This window comes from Acomys russatus, chromosome 21, assembly GCF_903995435.1.
Source record: "Acomys russatus chromosome 21, mAcoRus1.1, whole genome shotgun sequence".
Lineage (NCBI taxonomy): Eukaryota > Metazoa > Chordata > Mammalia > Rodentia > Muridae > Acomys > Acomys russatus.
In genome coordinates this window covers 56,064,596-56,080,772 of record NC_067157.1, presented here as the reverse complement: position 1 = coordinate 56,080,772, position 16,177 = coordinate 56,064,596, and the positions used below count along the sequence as shown (strand labels likewise).

The window sequence follows — 16,177 nt, the reverse complement described above, 5'->3', positions numbered from 1 at the left end:
TCTCTCTCTCTCTCTCTCTCTCTCTCTCTCTCTCTCTCTCTCTCTCTCGTCTGGCTGTGGGTCTCTGTATTTATTTCCACCTGCTGTAGGAGGAAGCTTCTCTGATGATGGCCGAGCAAGGCATCAATGAGTATAGCAGAATGTCATTAGGAGACACTTTATTGTTATTTTTTATTAGACCAGTAGTATTTGGTTTTACCTTAGGTCTCTGCACTAACTTAGACTCTTGGTTCTTATCCAAGCAGTGTCAGCATTGGTTCCGTCTCATGGAGTGGGCCTTAGGTCACACCAGACGGCAGTTGGTTCCTCCCACAAGGTTCCTGCCACCATTGCCCTAGCAGGACATTTGAAGGCAGTGCAGATTGTAGATAAAAGGTCATATGGTTGGGTTGGTGTTTACATTTCTCATGTAGTAGCCTGTAGAGTACCTTCTCATACCTAAGACACTAGAACATGGGGCAAATTTTCTAGGTGAGCACCAGCTCAACCTTTCCATGTTCGGTGAGTTACGGGGTGTTCCCTCCAGCAACAGGACCTTGTCAGTTTGTGGAGAGCAACCTACTGTCTTGACAAACAGGCTGGATTATTTGGGGATTTCCATGTGACACCTTTGACTAACAACTCAATTGGATGACATCCAGTCCTGGTACTGGAAGCTTCCTTTGGTGACAAGAGATGGCCAGTTGGGCTTCTATATGCCTCATTATTTGAAAGCTTCATTAGGATTGTCTTCATATATTTTAGGGAGTTTCCAGTGCACTAGGTTTCTATACTGTCTCTCCCCTCACTCCCCCACTCCCTTCACTCCCCTGTCATCTCCCAGCATGAGTCTCCCTTTCCACCTATAGCATCTATTTTATTTCCCCTTCTAGGGAAATCCCTGTGTCCCTCCTAGTCACGTCCTCAATACCTAACATCTTAACAGTCTGTAGTTTACTCATCATTTATTTAACAGCTAATATCCACATATAAGCAAATATATACCATATTTATCTTTCTGTGCCTGGGTTACTTCATTCAGAATGAGTTTTTCCCCTAGATACATCCATTTACCTGAAAATTTCATAATGTCATTTTTTTTTTTTTGTTAAGAGATGAGTAATATTCCATTTTGTAAATGTTCCACATTTTCTTTATCCTTTCTTCTGCTCACAGACATTTAAGTTGTTTCCAGTTTCTATTATGACTGTAGCAGCAATGAGCATGGTTGAGCCAGTGTCCCTGTGGCAGAATGAGGTGTCATTTGGGATATGCCCAAGAGTGGTATAGCTGGATCTTGAGTCAGATTAATTCCCATCTTCCTGATGAATCGCTATATTGGTTTCTGTAATGGCTGTCCCCGTTTGCACTCCCACAGCAGCGAAGGAGCGTTCTCCTCATCCCACATCCTCGCCACCACGAGCTGCTGTCACGTGTGTTATCGATCTTAGCTGTTCTGACTAGTGTAGGGTGGAATCCCAAGGTAGTTTTGATTTGCATTCCCCTGGTAGTTAAGGATGTTGAACACTTCTCTAAGTGTATCTCAGCCATTTGAGTTTCCTCTTTTGAGGATTCTATATTTAAATATGTACCCCATTTTTAAATTGGATTACTTGGTTTTTTATATCGTTTCTTGGGATCTTTATATATTTTGGGTACTAGTTTTCTATTGACTGTAAAGATCTCTCCCCATTCCGTAGGCTGCTGCTTTGCCTTAGTGACTATGTCCTTTGCTTTACTGAAGTTTTTCAGTTTCAAGATCCCGTTTATTAATTGCTGATCTTAGTGTCTTTGCTGTTGGCGTCTGTTCAGGAAGTTGTTTCCTATGACAATGAGTTCAAGACTATTCCCCACTTTGGCTTCTGTCAGATTCAGTTTATCTGGCTTTATGTTGAGGTCTTTGATCCATTTGGAGATGGCTTTGGTGAAGAGTGGTAAGTGTGGGTCTATCTCCATTCTTCCTTATGCAGACACCCAGTTAGACTAGCACCACTGATTGAAGACACTGTCTTCTTTCCCCAGTGTGAATCTCTGAAATCATTATCAAAAACCAGCTGTCCATAGATGTGCGAGTTTATGTCTGGGTCTTCAATTCAGTTCCCTTGATAAATGTGTTTGTTTTTATGACAATCCTATGCTGTTTGGATTACTATAGCTTTGTAGTATAACTTGAGATTATGAATGGTTAGACTTCCAGCAGTTTCTTTTGGGGGGGGATTGTTTTAATAATCCTGTTTTTTTATATTTTCATATGAAGCCGAGAATTGTCCTTTCATGATCTGTAAAGAATTGTGTTGGAATTTTGGTGAACACTGTGTTGAGCCTGTAGATTACTTTTGATAGGATGGCCATCTTTACTATTTTAATATTGCCAATCCATGGTAATGGGAGATTTTTTCATCTTCTGCTATCCTTTTCAATTTCATTCTTCAGAAGCCTTGAAGTTTTATCATGCAAGTCTTTTGCTTGTTTTTAGCATTACCCTAAGATATTTTATATTATTTGAGGCTATTGTGAAAGGTGTTGTTTCTCTGATTTCTTTCTCAGTCCATTTGTCATTTGTATATTAGAGGGCTACTGATTTTTGTCAGTTAATTTTGTATCTAGCTACTTTGCCAGAGGTGCCAGACTTTTATTCCATTGATCTTGTTCAGTTGCCTTATTGCTCTAGCTAAGACTTGAGGTATTACACTGAGTAGGTATAAAGAGAGTGGGAAACCTTGTGGGAAACCTTGTTTTGTTCCTGGTTTTAATGGAACTGCTTTGAGCTTCTCTCCATTTCAGTTGTGGTTGGCTGCAAGGTTGCTGTGAGCTGCCTTTACTATGGTTAGGTTTGTCCCTTGCGTCACTCACCTCTGCAGAACTTAGATCATGAAGGGATGTTCGATTTTGTCAGAGCCCTTTTCTACCCATTGAGATGATTGTGTGGAATTTTGTTTTAGTTTGTTCATATAGTGGATTAGATTTATTGACTTCTATATATCGAACCATCCCTGCATCTCTGAGATGAAGCCTACTTGATTGTGGAGGCTGAACTTCTTATGTGCTCTTGTACTTTTTTCCTTTTTTTTTTTAATTAGTTTATTCTTGTTACATCTCAATGGTTATTCCATCCCTTGTATCCTCCCATTCTTCCCTCCCTCCCATTTTCACCTTATTCCCCTCCCCTATGACTGTTCCTGAGGGGGATTACCTCCCCCTGTATATGCTCATAGGGTATCAAGTCTCTTCTTGGTAACCTGCTGTCCTTCCTCTGAGTGCCACCAGGTCTCTCCCTCCAGGGGGCATGGTCAAATGTGAGTATGTGTGAAAGTCATATCCCACTCTCCACTCAACTGTGGAGAATGTTCTGACCATTGGCTAGATCTGGGTAGGGGTTTAAAGTTTACCGCCTGTATTGTCCTTGGCTGGTGCCTTAGTTTGAGTGGGACCCCTGGGCCCAAATCTGCCTATCGTAATGTTCTACTTGTAGGTTTCTAGGACCCTCTGGATCCTTCTACTTTGCTATTCTCCCATGCTTCTCTCATTACTCACAAGTATTTTATTGAGAAATTTTCATCTGTGTTCATAAGGGAAATTGTTCTGTAATTTTTTGTTGGATTTTTGTGTGGTTTAGATATCAGTGTAATTGTGGCCTCATAAAATGAGTTAGGCAATGTTTTTTTCTGTTTCTATTAATTTGACAAGTTAGTTCTTTGAAAGTCTGGTAAAATTCTGTGCTAAAACTATTTGGTCTTGGACTTTTTTTTCCTGGAAGGCTTTTAATGCCTGCTTCTATTTTACTGGGGGTTATGCCTATGTTTAAATTGCTTGTCTAATCTTAATTTAGCAAATCACATCTATTGAGAAAATTGTCCTTTAAAAATATTTTTTTAAAGATTGTCTAATATGGTGGAGTACAGGTTTTTAGCTTATGTTCTTACTGTTCTCTGGATTTCCTCGGTGTCTGTTCTTATGTCCTCCTTTTCATTTCTGATTTTGTTAATATGGATATTATCTATTTTCTTTTAGTTAATTTGAGTAAAGCATTGTCAATCTTACCAATTTTTCTCAAAGAACTGGCTCTTTATTTCATTGATTCTTTGTGCTATTCTCTCTGTTTGTATTTTAATGATTTCAGCCCAGAGTTTGATTAATTTTTGCAATCTACCCATTTTTGGTGTGATTTCTTCTTTTTGTTCTAGAACCTTCAGGTGTGCTGTTATGTTGCTGGTATGCTGGTATGAGATTTTTAAATGTAGGCATTAAGTTCTATGAGCTTGCCTCTTTGATCCACTTTCCTTGTGTCCCATAATTTTGGGTATACTGTGTATTTATTTTCATTCATTTCTAGAAAGTTTTCAGTTGTTTATTTATGTCTTGCCTCCTTTTTCCTTCAGTTCAGTTGTTGATGTCTGTGAGTTTGTAAGCTTATGCCTACAGTTATTTCGATTTTCTTGTCTCTGTTGAGACTTGCTTTGTGTCTGCGTATGTGCTCCATTTTGGAGAAAGTCTCATGAGCTGAAGAGAAGAAAGTATATTCTTTTGTGTTGGGTGAAATACTTTATAAATACATGTTAGATCCTTTTGGTTTATGACACTCATTAGCTCTAGCATTTTTCTGTTTAATTTTGGTCTGGAAGACTTATCCATTGGTGAGGCTGTGGTACCAAAGTCCCTCACCATAACTGTGGAGGGTCAGTGTGTGATTTAAGCTATAGTAGTGGTTCATTTACAAATGTGGTTGCCTTGTCTTTAAGGCATAGATGTTAAGAACTGAAATGTCATTTTGGTAGATTTTCTTCTTTGATGGGTATGTAATGTTTTTCCATATCCCTTCTGATTAGTTTTCATTTGAAGTCTAATTTTTTTAGATAGTTAAATGACTGCACTAGCTTGTTTCTTAGGTCCATTTGCTTGGAAAATATTTTTCTAACCCTTTACCCTGAGGTCATGTCTATCCTTGATATTGAGATGTGTTCCTTGGATGCAATAAAAAGATGGATCCTCTTTTCAAATCCATTCTGTTAGCCTGTATCTTTTTATTGGGGGAATTGAGACCATTGATGCTGAGAGATACAATGACTAATGATTCCTTATTCCTGTTATTCTGTTGTTGTTGTTAGTGGTGGTGGTGTGCTTTCCTTCCTTTGATTTTAGTGGTCTGAGATTTTATTCCCTCTATTTTAGTGATTGCAGTTAACATCCTTAGGCTGGAGTTTTCCTTCTATCACCCTCTGTAAGGCTGGATTTGTAGGTAAATATTGCTTAAATATCACTTGTCATGGAATATATTATTTTATCCATCTATGGTGATTGAAAGTTTTGCTGGGTATAGTAGTCTGTGCCTGCATTTTTCATCATAGAGTCAATGCCACTTTTGTCTAGGACCTTCTGGCTTTTAGGGTCTCCACTGAGAAGTCGGGTGTAATTCTGATAGCTCTGCCTTTGTATGTTACTTGATCTTTCCCCCTTGCAGCTTTTAGTATTTTTTCATTGTTCTGTATGTTTAGCATTTTGATTAGTATGTGGTGAGGGAGCTATCTCTTCTGGTCCAGGGATGGGGCAGAAAAGGCTGCCTCAGGTGTTCTCCTGCAGAGCTGGGGGTGAGCCTGAAGAATTGAATACAGGAGAACATGGAAACTAGAAAATCTACAGTCAGCCTACTCGTTCTTTGGTAGGCATCAAAAGAAATCTTAATTATAACCAGTGATCACTCAGGGCTGGGGAGACGGTTCCGTGGTTAAAGGGCTGGCCATGCACAGAAGCAAGAACCAAGGACTTGTGATCTCCAGACCTGTTTACATACAGGTACAGCATACACACAGGACAAAAGTGGGAAAGTTACAGTGAATAATTGGTTAATTCTGAACAAATTTCATTACTTTCCTTCTTTTCTTTATATGCCTATGAAAAGAAAAAAATTAATGTGTATGGAGTGCAGAGTCAGGGTCAGGGAAAGCTGAAGGTATTAGAAATGGCTAGATGAGTGAAGATTAATTTGGGCAACTCTGTGGTCTGTTTGAGGTCTTCACAAGTGAGGCACGTTAATTAAACACAGCTCAAACTGAAGAAGGAAATAAAGCCTTTGGGTATGGAAGCTAGGGCAGTTTAAACAGGACCTTCCTTAAAACACAAATAATATCCCACATAATCATGAAGTTGTAGCTACAGAGGAAAGCCTTCAGAATAATAAGTGTGCCACAGGAAGGGTGTTCCCATGTCTCTACCAGTGGTGAGGACCTGTCAGAGGCACTACAGAGGAATCTGCTTTGAGGGAGAGTTGTTCATGAATTGGATGGGGTTGTTGTCTGTCTGTGTTGCTGTGGGACAGTTCTGCAGCATGGTGGAGAAGGTGGTGACAACTGGTTTAATGTTTAAAAAATAAGATGCCAGATATTATATTATATGGAGAAGTGTATTATGTGAGCATGAGGAGAGAAAGAAGAGGGGAGGGATACCCCAGAAAGAAACAGAGACAGAGGAAGAAAGATGAGAAGTAAGGGGGCGGGCGAGGAGGGAGGGGCCAGAGGAAGGAGGGAGAGGGCGAGATGGGGAGAGGGAGAGAGGAGAAGAAGTGAGAGAGAGGGGGGCAAGGTGAGTCTGTCCTTTTGTATACTGAGCAGGGCCACGCCCAGTGACAGGTAGACTATGACATCACAGGTAGGCAGACTGAAGCAGAATCCTACCAGCTGGAGAATAGGGAGCCCTTGGTAACATTTTTAATCCTGATCAGGTTGGGCTGATCCCAGTAATGTCTCAATTGCTGCCTCCCATGCAGCACAGGGGACCTTAAGGAACATTGATGGCAGATAGGATGTTGACAGAGGTTCTAACCCAGAAGACCCTGCAGTGGAAAATACTGATGGACACATGTGGTCCTGGTCCTGGGGTGCTTTTCCCAAGCTAAGACAGGTCTATGGCTACGTTGCCTACAAGGGTGGTAAGGTTGTCTCTCCTGAAGCGCCTGCCCCAGACTTACTTCATCTGGGTCCCGTAGGCACGCGATTTGGATGAAAACCGAGGAGAGTTGGCAATGCCAAGCAGGGTCGGCTTGTCACGTGGCTTGCTGGGCTCAGGATTCACCGGACACATCCTGAGATGATCTGAGGGCAGCTGTGGAGAAGCACCTGTCTAGGGACTCACCACAGCAAAGGGCTTCTGTGGGATCCTCAGGTGAATGCCAAGAAAGTGGGGTACCAACTACCACCAGACAGAAACCGTCCCCAGGCAGGGCGTCTATGGAAGAATCTGGGTCAGGGGATCCTGTGCCAGCAACAGATGGGCAGGAGGCGGAGAAAGCAGTCAGCGGGAAGCGAGGCAGAGCCCTTTCTTCATATTAAGTGATGCAGAGAATTCTGCGTGGGTAGATGAGGGATGCAGTGGCTCTCCTGCCAGTCTGGTCTCTGCTGAGGGGGCGAAACCACCTAGTGTGTGGCCTTCTACACAGCTGGAAGGCATTGCAAGCACAGGGAATGGGCGCCCGCCCAAGCCTTCACATTTTCAGCACCAGAGACTCCATTCTGGGGAAGATTCCTTGTCATAGCGAAGTGGAGAACTGTGTCTACAATCCCGCCTGTATTAAATGTCAGAAATGTCACACTGGAGACCTCGAGTGTGCACAGAATAAGCTCTCTTTTCTTTCAACAAACTTGGACACTTGCCTTCTTGATGGAGCTATTGGGCCTTGCCTGCAATTACCCACACAAAAGGAGCCTCTCTGAGAAGCAGGCACGTCAACGTCAACTCTGCAGCTGTGGCAGCTTGTGGCTGTTTATGACTTCCCCCGCTTTGTTGTTCTCAGCGTTGGTGGCTGAAGTCAAAGCAGCTGCCTACCTGCTGGCAGCTTGCAGACGCTGCAGCAATTAGCCCCCGAGTGTTCTCATGCAAATGACTGTTCATCCTGCCAGTCCCCGTGGAGGATTCGGGGACTCCGAAAGAGACCTTCAGGGCTCTCAGGGCTCACTGTGGGTGTTGACTGAGTAGGTTGTGCTGGAACGTACCAGAACAATGGTGCTCCTTCTGCATGTCCACAGGAGTTCCCACAAGCGCGGTTTTGCAGGAACCCGCAGCACCTTGCACTGGGGTAGTGCAACCCCTCCTCTGGCAATCGCAGCCTCTGTGAAACATTTTCTTTTGCTTCATAGGGAGAAATAGAAAGAGTGAAGCAATCCCACTGCCAAACTGGGTGACTGTTTAACATCCCCTGTTGAAATTTAGGCAAAGGTGGCCCTGGCCTTCATTGAAAATAGGTGGTGTGTGACAATGGCAAAATAGGTGGTGTGTGACAATGGCTTCCCTGAATCTTCCGTTTTTCTAAGATGGGGGAATCCAGACGCTTGCATGAGACAATGTTCATAGTTAAGAAGCTTTAGCTCTCTGTTCGGGCCTAATGACCCCAACAAACGTGATGGGCAGCCTTTATGGTCGGCTCCCCTGAGGTTGGGATCACACAGGAGGCAAATGTGTACTCATGGCCTTCAGGGGAGGTCCAGTTGAGTTACTATTGCTGTGATGAGGCACCATGACCAGGAGTGAGTTCGGAAGGAAAGGGGTTATTCGGCTTACACTTGCACACTGTAGTCCATCACAGAACGAAGTTAGGACAGGAACTCAAACAGGGCAGGAAGCTGGAGGCAGGAGCTGACGCAGAGGCCACTGAGGGGTGCAGCTTACTGGCTTTCTTATAGTATCCAAGACCAGCAGCCCAGGGTAGTCCCCCCTGCAGCGGGCTGGCCACTCCCCTATTAATCAATTGCTAACTAAGAAAATGCCCTACGGCCTGATCTTATGGAGTCATTTTCTTAATTGAGGCTTCCCCCGCTCTGAGAGCTCTAGCTTGCATCAAGTTGATGTAAAAGTCACTCATGCCGGGAGATTCCGGAATAACGGAGGCGAGAAAGCCAGCAGTGGCACCGACCCTGGGCTGAGGAGGGAAGGGACCTTGCACCCACATTGGTCTTTCTGCTTCCTGGACTGACGTCATGGGACTAGCTGCCTCAAGCTCCTGCCACCATGCCTTCCCCTAATGATGGCTTGAACACGCCAACTTTGGTTCATAGTAAGCTCTTCTTAAGCTGACAACGATGAGCACATCAGCTTGCACGTCTCATGTGGGTTTGTAAAACATGTCTGCACATAGGAAGCCATCATTAAAATCACAATAATGAGCAAACCCATCACTCTTGAAGCTGATTTGGATTACCCTAAAGACATTCCTTGGTCAATAGTAAATATATACATTTTTCCTATACATATTTCAATGCATATTAATAGCTCCTTTTCAGTAAGAAGGGTGAAATGTTTAAGAAATGTCTGAGTGTTAGTCATTCCTCAGTGGTGTCAGATAGCAGAAGAGTGTTTTATCTTTTTTTCTTCTAGCTCTTACAATGTAAAGCTAGAGAGGTGATGGGCTTTTGAATTTCAAATGTATAATCTCCATTACTTTAGACTGCAAATCAAGCTCTAAGAAAATGAAATCAAAAGACCTTTGGACTGTTCAGCATTTGCAGTGAGTGAGTGTGTGAGGGTGTGGGCTGGCTTGCTTCCTACTGTAGTTTGAGACAAAGCTTTTCCCAGAAGCCTCTTGGGTTAAAGGTTTGGATGCCAGGGATAGACTTGTAAAAACTGAATGGACCACAAATGCTGTAACCTAGTGACTTCCAGGGCATGGCTGGGAGTCAGCAGGCAGAACCTGGAAGGCAGGGCCTAGTTGGAGGATGTGGGTCATTGAGGGCACACTCTGAAAAGGTATGTGTATTCTTTCTCCCTCCCTCCCTCCCTCTCTCCCTCCTGCTGTTCTTTCATCCCTCACCCTGCCCCCTCTCATCTCCCATTAGGAAGAGGCAGGATCCAGGATCGAGGGTGAGAAACATGAACTGACAAGTCAGGTGTATTCATAATTTCCTAGACATGTCTTTGGCGGGTTTTCTTCCTTTGTAAAATGATATTCCCTGCCTGTTCAGTGTTAGCACAGAGCACTGGTAGCTTGGTTCTGTGAAAAAGCTCACATGCCTGCCTTTGGGAGCCATGGACCCTCTCAGTGGCTTGGAGGGGAGTTTTGTTCAAATCCCGGGCCTTGGCTTCACAGTCTCACTATGTGGGTGTAGAGCAGACTCCCAGCCTGCAAACTGGGACAGCGAGAGAGTCCCTAAGGCGTGGAGATAGCACCCCAAAGATTCAATAATGGAGCCTCTTGGGGCCCTTGAACATGCTCCTGTTACTGTTCCTTTTCTCCTACGAATCTTTGACTGTGCGATACAGCTCAGAATGCAGAACAGTTGCTATTTTATCACAATGTTAGTGATATTGTAAACCACGTGATTCATCAATTCTGGTTATGAGCAAATATTCAAGAAGGACATTAAATGGGTATGAGGAAGAGATGTTTGGTTCTCATGATAATTGCAAATTTGTTCTCAGCAGTTGAAATATGGGGACAACCATATTGTCCCTGGGTGGCCAGATGGGAAGGCAGAAGCAGAGGATTATCCCACAGGAAAGAGGAAGGCAATCCCATCTCTTAGGGCAACTTGGGTGAATCCAGGAGAGGTCATTTTGAGGGAACTAGGCAAGTCAGAAAGACAGATACCCCATGACCTAAAAAGGTCTTCCAGGGCATCCTCTGGGGAATTTGGCAAGAGGTTGTGGTTGGTTACAATATTGTTCATATGTATGAAAATTTGCAAAAACAAAACAAAACAAAACAAACAACAACAACAACAACAACAAATCAAGAGTTTGGCCCATGCAAATAGAGATTAGACTGGTGATGTACAGTGGTGGGAGGAACAGGGAGGGATGCCATGCCCAGGCAGGGGGCACAGTTTCAGCTGGGCAGATGGGATGGATCCTGAAAGCTTATGATAGGACACAGCTACGGCAATTCCTAATAACCGGCAAACTCACCAGTTGTTACATCCTACATGTTCTCATCCAAGGTGCATGCAAAGTGTTTATTTGTCAATTATCTTGATTTAATCTGACATGCATACACAAAGAACATATATATGTATGTGTACACACACACACACACACACACACACACACACACACACACACACACACACCACAGCATGGTCTTGCCAGTTATACATTAATAAAGTTGGGTTAAAGATAGAGTCTCCCTTACTGTTCGGGTAGGGAAGACAGGAGGCAAAGTAGTTTAGAAGAGAAAATTAAAACATCCAGGCAGGATGGCTGAGAGGAAAAGGTGTAAGAAAGCATGGTGAAGGTGCCATAAGTGATATCAGCGAGAGGGGTGAGGCCACAGTGGGGTGGAGAAAAGGAAGTAAGATGGCTTCTGGTGCCCACAGAGAGATAGCAGAGAACAAAGTCCCACTGGCTGGCCCTCTCACTCACTGGCATGGGTGCTTGCCTACCCTCCTGCCCGCCTGCCCTCCTGCCCTCCTACCCTCCTGCCCGCCTGCCCTCCTGCCCTCTTGCCCTCCTGCCCGCCTGCCCTCCTGCCCCCCTGCCCCCTGTCCCTGCTCTCTCTTCCTCCCCAGGTTCATGTAGGTCATTTTCTTCATGCTGCAGGAAGCATTGCAGATGCAATTCTTTAAGCAGGACGCTGCTGATTTCACTGATGAGGTTTATGTTTCCACCTCGCGCATTTACATCTCTTTATCAGACTTAGTACAATGGCCCACCAGTGTCCATGGCTTATGAAACCACGGATTCAAATGCAGGCATCCAAAGTCATAAAATGTGTCTGTACTGACCATGAATGGGCTTTTGCTTTCCAATTATTTCTCAGACAAGGTGGTTGTACTGACATAGTGTGTGCATTTTACTAGGTATTAAAAGTTGAGCTGGCCAGTCTTAGGTCAACTTGACACAAGCTACAATTATTTGAAAGGAGGGAGCCTCAATTGAGACAATGCCCTCATAAGATCCAGCTGTAAGGCAGAGTCTGCAGTAGTGATTGATGGGGGAGGGCCAAGATGATTGTGGGTGCTGCCATCCCTGAGCTGGTGGTCCTGGGTTCTCTCAGAAAGCAGGCTGAGCAAGCCATGAGTGTGAGGAGCAAGCCAGTCAGCAGCACCTGTCCATGGGTTCTGCAATGGCTCCTGCCTCCAGGTTCCTGTCCTGCTTGAGTTCCTGCCTGACTCCCTTCAGTGATGAGCAGTGACGTGGAAGTATAAAGCACACAAACCCTTTCCTCTCTAACTTGCTTTGATCATGGTGTTTCCTCACAGCAACACTAAACCCTAACTAAGAAAAAGCCATCCAGAAATGTCAATGACTATGAGGACAGTGTGGGTCTTACCCAGCAGTGACGATATTTTAGAGAATAGATTTGAATGTATAAAAACTATACATGCACTTTTGAGATTAATAGCCATCATCTCCTCTCTAGGCAATAGCCTGCAGGGACCTTGCCTATTTTACTTGTATGATTTGGACCTGGCTCCTTGGCTTCCCCCAAGGAGCCTTGGATCATAACTTGTACACTACATGGAACACATGCTTTCCAAAGCCTGTCTAATAAACCCATCCTCAGCTCTGGCAGGAGGCTGTTTATTTTGACCATAGCCAGTAATAAAAACATGACTAGAAGGACTCCATGTCTGTAAGCTCTCCACACACTTCCGACACACTCCTTGGCATTCATGTGATGTATCACAGATTCCTGACTACTGCTCTGCCTCACGAGCATGGGCAGAGGCGTGGGCACACACACACCATCTCTGGGATTTCAGAGATGCCCTTCAGTGGTACACTTTGGCATCACCGCTGCCCTTTCATGGCTCTTCTTTCAGCCACATTATCATTGTCTTTCTCCAAGCCAAGCCGCCCGCTGCATCTTACAAGTCTCCAGCACACATTTTATACTTAGAATTGAGCCCAATCCTAGTTCTGTCATCGGGTAAGGATACTCCCATAGAAGGACAGGGCCCACCAAGATGGTCGCCAACACGTGTCTACATTATAGCGTTCACTTTCTAGAACCATTGCAAGGGATGACCACTAGAGGGCTTCACTGGTGTTACCTTCCAGACTTCTGGTCCCCATGTAGTTTCTGCTGGGTACTAGAAGGCTGTCGATAGGAACTCACTCTCTTGTTTGTGTATATATTTATTTTTTTCATGCCTGCATGTGGGTCTGCACCATGTGTGTGCCTGATTCCCATGGAGAACAGTAGAGGGTGTCAAGTCCCCTGGAACATGAGTTATAGATGGCTGTGAGCTAGCATGTGGGTGCTGGGAGCCATCACTCGGTCCTTGGCAAGAGCAGCAATTGCTCTTAACCACTGGCAGGTCTCTCCGGCTCTTATTTTGCCTTTTTATGAGCTCAAAAATAAATAGTGGTTTCCAATTATTCTGATAGAAGTGAAAATAAAACCTTATTTTTTCCTCTTCATTTTATCTTCTGATCTAACTTGGACAATGCACTGACATTTCTGCAGCTATCTTCCCCCCACCCCTTTTCTAGAATTCCTGCCTTCTACTCTTCATTTAAGCCTCAGGTACATACAGTAAATATTGAAATGTAAATGGATCTAAAGTCCTAGTATGAAATGTTTCTATAAATAAATAATATAAATCTGTACTGGCTGCCTGGAAAGCTCTGTAGTATTTACTAATGGGTAGATTTTGGTATGGAAGATTTCAATTTTCAGACTATTTCTGTTCTGAATGAAGATAACCTCCTAGGCTAGTTACTGCAGCTAAAGTTATTTTCAGGCACAATTTTATGTCGCTCTCTCCCTGAGGTTTGAGAAGCCATGTGTTGAGGCACTGGTGGTACGAGGGGTGGGGGGCAACGCTCTTGGGAAGCAGGAAGCTTGCCTGAGCTGTGGCAGGAAAGCCCGAGGCCAGGAAGCAGCCATGACCACATGGTCTGACAGACACTGGGAAGAGGGCTTAATTTATTCTCTTTGTGGGAGGGGTTGTAGGGATGAAAACAGTTTTGAAAGGGATGATTGGCCACATTTTAGTTGAGAAGGACAAAGTGGTCAAAGGTCACAGAAAAGATGATGTCCCTCTGTTTATATACTAAGGAACAGAAAAACTTGCATCTATAGCCAAGCAATTATGTAGCCAGTGGGCATTTACTTGATTGTAAATATATTTAACAGAGGTCTGCACACTGATTATCTTCTGAAAGAGCTTATGTAGGAGACCTTGATAGAAATCTCCTTGGGATTCAGTGCATGAAGTTTCCCATTGGGCTCAATGGAAACTCACAAAGCAGTTGTTGGATGGTGGGGGCGGAACTCTAGGGGGTAGTGTGATTTTGAGAGACAAACTAGAGGCATCAAAGGGCTTGGCTTTCGGCAGTATAATGAGAAATAGAAAACATTCACAAATAATGTCCGATCAGCCAGTCCGGTTGTGAATAGTGGAATTCAAAACTTCAAACTAACTTATGAATGGTAAGGTTTTTTTTTTTTTTTTTTTTGGTCTCAGTATCAGAAACTACCTAGTATCAAATATGTCACCAAGAATCTGTATTTCCACATCTGGCTTCCACTCACTTCACTGGGAGCTTTATCTCCCCTCAAGCCTTCTTTCGGATATGAGGAAAAAATATCTTAGCAGCTCCCGAGTGACAGAAATCTTTCACTCTGAGATATAAGAAAGAATACATTTGCTCAGATCTTGCATACCAGATTTTGCAACAAGGTGATGCTTGACCTGCAACGAGGCCCTCAAAGGTTGCACTCTACAAGTAACCGCTGGCCATCGGCTTTTTTCTAGAACTGAATTGCGGGTCTGAAATCTGTGAACAGTCGAGGCTGGTGTGCTCTGGAGGGAGGTAAACAGAGCTGCCTGCTGTGGTGGAACCAGAGATTGATGAGGCCTTGAGAATTACAGGGGCGTGGCCACAAATCAGACGCTACCGTGGGTTTACTTCTCTGTGGATGATGTATTTTTTTTTTTATCGGCCATTTCGATTGCTACATTGCCGAAGCCATGGCTTTTTGTTTTTAACGCCTTTGATAATAATTTTGACATTGTTGTTCTTTCAAGGAAGGGATAGATAAATGGCAGTTATTATGGAAGATAAAATCCCCAGGAAGGATGTAAAAATTAGGGCCTCAAATAATCCGTAGGGTCAGAATGACTTTGGTGACGGGAAGTCGGGCAGCAGAAAGGAGCCCGCCACACAGGGACAAGGCCGTTTGCATCTGGAATGCTGTGTTCCGCATTCATCATTTTGATTGACTGTTCCACCATGGACTGTTGAAGCCTTCCGATCAACAACCAGCTCTCTGTGAATTAGTTTCTCAGGGTACTGAATCCTGTTTCCTAGCACCTCAGGGTACACACTCCTGACTTTCAGTAGCGTCAAATGAGGCTTAGGAGCAAACCTCAGTCTGTGGCTGCCAAGCCTGTGGCTGTCATGGTGCTTGTTGCAAGGAAGAGAGGTCAAGGGGGTGGTTGAGATCTGCAGAGGTCCCAAGTCCTGAGCTAACGTTCTAACTCTGCCACCAACAGGTGTGACCTGAGCAGGTCATCCCACTGTTTGGTGATGTAGGCTGCAGTTGACCTGTGAAATGAGAAGTTGACGCAAGTCCACCATAGCACTCCTTGCATGTGAAGTGCAGACACTTCATGTGGAAATTAAAAAAACAAAAACATTTACATTTATTCCTTTTCAGTAAAGTATGCTGAGTTATATTTCTGAGGCTTTGAGTTCTTATGAGGATGGCTTAGAACATAAATGTCACTGTAGCTTAGGACTCAAAGTGAAGTTCCATGTAATTCTAAACAGACAAGGAAAAGCAACATATGGGGCTGGTCAGGGCTAAAACACTGCAGTTGAGCTGAGCATGGGTCACTGAGAACTCCATATGTACCTACTATATGTTGGCTCTAGCTCTGGATGGGTCACTGAGCATGCCATATGTACCTACTATGTGCTGGCTCTAGCTCTGGGAGGGTTACTGCTCTTGTTCTGGGCTGACCACTGGGAGATGTTTGAATTTTAATAGGAACCAAACATATAAAGTGAAGAAATTATTTAGGAATCACTGTCTGGTGTGTTCCCTGTTATACCCATGTAGACTTGCCTGTTTGTGGAATGTAGCGCTCCCTCAAGGTCCTCATCAGCACCTTACGTGAGCAGGGGAAATGCCTACAGTGGTCCTGGCAGCCATCTTAGTTATAGCCTCAGACCTCGATGCGCTCAGCCAACTTAATCACAAGAGCACAACTTTGATAGGAGAAGCATGGCGCCCAATATCATGCTGGGATAGTGATGTCATAAC

The 16,177-nt window shown here is 44.1% G+C and overlaps 1 protein-coding gene across 2 annotated transcripts in view; it reads right to left on the bottom strand.

Annotated features, from left to right (window-relative positions):
* The window catches only part of Qki (QKI, KH domain containing RNA binding), a 1,257,190-nt gene that overhangs the window by 93,274 nt on the left and 1,147,739 nt on the right, over positions 1-16,177 (bottom strand). The gene's annotated exons all lie outside the window — the stretch shown is intronic.